This window comes from Dermacentor andersoni, chromosome 8, assembly GCF_023375885.2.
Source record: "Dermacentor andersoni chromosome 8, qqDerAnde1_hic_scaffold, whole genome shotgun sequence".
Taxonomy (NCBI): domain Eukaryota; kingdom Metazoa; phylum Arthropoda; class Arachnida; order Ixodida; family Ixodidae; genus Dermacentor; species Dermacentor andersoni.
The window spans coordinates 96,151,733-96,155,994 of NC_092821.1; positions in this window are offsets into that span (position 1 = coordinate 96,151,733).

Sequence of the window (4,262 nt, forward strand, 5' to 3'; positions counted from 1 at the left end):
TACAAGTACATGGAGAATGGAACAGACAGTTATCTGCTGCCGAGCGCGTTGTACTTCGGTTGAAGAGCGCTGCTCTAAAGCAAGGTTGGTAATCCTGGCAATCGCTCGGGCGCTAGAGACGAGGCCATACAATTCCTGAAGCGTCACTTGCGCTTACCGGTATTGTTAGTGCAGTCTCAAGCGTTCTCGCCTCGAAGCTCGTGCGAATGCCTGAAGGTCATTCTCGCTCAGCTTTCTCGCGCATTCCATAAGGTTCGTCATATGAGCCGCAGCGTGCCTTGAACTACGGTGATTGTTCAAGTGAAGGTTTCTAGAAGGGCAAAAACCTTGAGCATGAACGGGCAGATCACTCCAATTAAGCTACGCGTTTACAGGGAAGTGTTTCTGGTATAACTGCCATCGATGATGAGGTGAGACCACCGTAGATGCCTAGGCAGAGCTGCGAAGCGCGAAGTTGATAGAGAATGGTAGCTCCGGAAGCCCTACGCTGAAAGAAACATCTGGCATCAGCGTCGGAACAATCTACACGCGCACGCTTCAAAAGCCTAGCGTTTTGACACTTCCGACAGAGTTGTCGCACGTGCGCCATTGTTTTTTCTGTTTACACACCGCCGCCTTGGCGTCTTCAGAGATGAGAGATGAGGCCACCGAAACTGACGTATGGAGACTCAACTAAAACGAGGCGACAACAAGCTACCCCCTGCCTATCATATGACGGATGCCTATATGTCTTTTATATTGGTGGTGACTATAGGCTCCAAGATTGTCACGCGATACTCACTCCTAGATTCTTTTTCCTTTCTACGTGGTTTGACACCTGTTTCTTTCGCCTGTCAAGTCTTCTGGGCTACACATGACCAAAATTGGAAACAAATTGCTGCCAAAGCCAACAAAACAACTGCGCGCAACGGCTGTGCGAAAGCCAGGCATCCTGGTAAGCACAACCGTCGGCACGCGGAAACGAGTGAGTGAGCTGGATAGTGCTGCAGCAGTTCTATACAGACGCCGGCGTCGTTCACACGTTAGCCATGACGCTGTAATCGCACAGCCGCTTCAGGGCTGCGACTCAGGTGGGGGGCTTGCTGTTCAGAATTAGCTCAACGCATATGGGATGAGTGTTGCCTCCTCTATTTTTTTAATGGCTGCCGAATGCGGCCGGTACAACTGTTCACCACCCTCTCCTATCGTCCTGTCCTACTCTCTCCCATCGGCTAGCGTTCGTATTTTTTATGTTCCTGGAGAACACGAGGCTGTCGTGTATATTATGAATGCGCTGCATAGCTACCCCTGACAGCGGTGGCTTACGGTACCGCGCACTGAAATCGCCTCGATCTTCTCTCTATACTCTCTTTTCTTTCTTCTGGACGCCCCCCTCCCCTTCCCCAAGGCGCTGAGTCGTGCTTTATACTGAATTAGGGTTTGGGTACGGGCTAGTTGGTATTCCATTGTTTCAATCATATCTCGCTCTATAGCGTTCGTGCCTACTTTACTGTGGTGGTGTAGAGTACCATCTGAGTAGCGTATCACGACGCAAGGAGGAAGAAGTAATTTTTTGCTAAGTTGTGCAGTTATCCATTAGGCAGCGCTCCCTATCTCTCATAAATCTCTCATAATCACCGTGTTGGCTGTCACGCTTGCTGTAGATGAGATGTGGTGTTTTCGGGTGACGCGTCCCACGCATCCCCCGCGGCTTCACACCATTTAATTGTGACTCGACCTTAGGTGTGCAATTTGAAATACTAAATTTATATATCCTGTTTAAGGTTAGTACATCTGTATGCTCTCGCTATTTTGTTGAATCGATAACTGTTCTGCGATATATCATTAGGAATGCGACCGCCGCTGGCGCATATGAGGAAGGCGTCTTCATCAAACGCCGTGATCATTTATCAGCACTGTATATGTATGGCACTTCCTAGGTACGTTAACACCTTAAAAAATGCAGATGTTACATCAAAATTTTATAAACAGTGTTAATGCGCTATTTTTACTGTACAACTGTAGGGCGTATGACCATTCAAGATAAAGCTTTCAATGGTGCCAATGATCTTCATTACAGACTGCGAAGAACCAAGTATTGCAGTAGTCTGAATAAGATTCTCCACCGACACTGGGTGTCGGTGGAGGCTAGTATTGGCCATTCACGGTGCAAGGATAATCGCTTTTTTGAATAGTACAGTGCGTAGTGCAGTCTTAGTGGCGTTTGACCAGAACGAGTTTTCCATCACCAGCTCCTGAAAGCTGTAGTTTCTTTTTTTTGTCAAAATCACGCTCCACTTAGAAGCGTGAAAACGTCACGAGTTTCATGGCGATTCCAAGCGAGGACCTTAAGTAGAGGAGCCGACGCTCAACGTCTGCTCTACGCAGGCACGTGTAAAAAGTAGAGATACAGGTTTACTCAGTGAGAAAACGGGGACAATCCATGCCACAGAAGCAGCCGGAAACATTGGTGCCATTACTGTCAAAGTGCCGAGAGGTTATGTTCTCATAGATCCTGGAATGCGAACTATGCAATCTTTATTATATTGAACTCATAAATTACATTCCTTGAATGAATGCATTCTTGAAAATCTGTAAATGGTGAATGTTTTTTAAATTAGCCAGGCAAAAGAACTAGAACATCATGCAACTCATAGATGTCACCAACACTTAGGCTTGATATAGGTGCGCTGTAGTGTTGGTAAAGACAGTTTGCGTGATGATGAGATTACGTCATTTGAAAAATAAAGGTGCTAGCTTACTAGTGGGGCAAAATTAGCGCAGTCTTACATTCGAGGTAAGAATAAAGCAATTGAATTTTTCCGTCAGAAAGTGGTATCGGGCATTCGAACAAGCCTAAAATGTGACGTTGAATGCGCTATAGAAGCAGTGATACTTGAATTGGATTCTGGGGTTTTACGTCCCAAAACCACGATTTCATCATGCAGCAGGCCGTATTTCAGCACTCTGGATTTCTTGCATTTCGTCCCCGTCGAAATACAGCCCCTACGACCGCGATTTCAACCTTGCGCGCAACACCATAGCCGCTAAGTCCTCACGGCGGGTCAGGCAGTGAATAAGATTAAGGTAATCAGCTTGCGCAACATCAATGAAATATCTGGATCGCCAACAAGACAGAAAACAGGCAAGCTCTTCTAGCAATAAAAGAAGCACCAAAGGCGCGAGAAAGCATAAAATCGTTTCAATATCTAAATATTGCATGCACTGTGCCAGCTCTAAAATTTGTTCAAAAAATAGACAATAGCGAAGCCGTAAGTTTTAAAACTGCATAGACTGCGAAAATCGCACAGAACGGAAGAGACACGCTATTAGCCAGAATGACCTTCATCATTTGTAGTGACAACATGCTACCAATCTTAATGGATAGGACGATATCTCAGTTTACGTCATGTCAATGCTGTAATAAATTAACGAGACAAATCGAACGTCATACCCGAAATTACACTATACAACGTTTCATGCAGGCATCTCAATGCCAAATACAGAGACAGTAAGGAACCCTCACAAAGGCAACCGTTAATTTATGCCTTGCGTAATGCGAAACCGCAAATATTTCAGAGCCTGTGAGGCGCTCAAAATTAGACATAAATGACCATGCGCGAAAGCTGCATATCAGCGCACGGGTGAATCTTTCATTGCCGCTGAGATATGAATGCCATCAGCTGAAGAGGACGAGGTCTTTCTTTGACCTACGGGCAGGTTACAGCTGATAATGATAAATTGCTTATGACGAGATGAGTTTCTAATAATGCCGACGGCGCCCTACACCAAAAGGAAAATGATGGGTATACGGATACAGCAGAAGTAAGTTTCAATGTTGTATAATTATCTGCTGATTCGCACATGCAGGTTGGGGTTTCTATATATTGTTATTTAAAACTTATATCTAAAATAGAGCAGGTGTACTGACAAGTAGGCGGATGGCTGCCACAGCCTTCTAGCATTCACGTTGATTATTAACCCCTGGATACAATTGATGCGGATTCCACGATATGCTTAGCGAAGTGAAAATTGAGCCTACCTGTAGACAGGGCGTTAAGTTTGGAAGCTGGTAAAAAAAGCCATCTGGACACCATGCATGGCAGCTCACGGTATACTGTAATAAAAAGAAAAAAAATCCTAGACATCGCAGGGGACAGACAATTAGTAGAAACAACACTCAAGTAGATACTTCATTATATGCCTGTTGTAGCTCTTAAAGAAAAATTTATAATTTAGCATCCTACTTACCAATGCGTTTCCAGATTTCAGAACTTTGTATA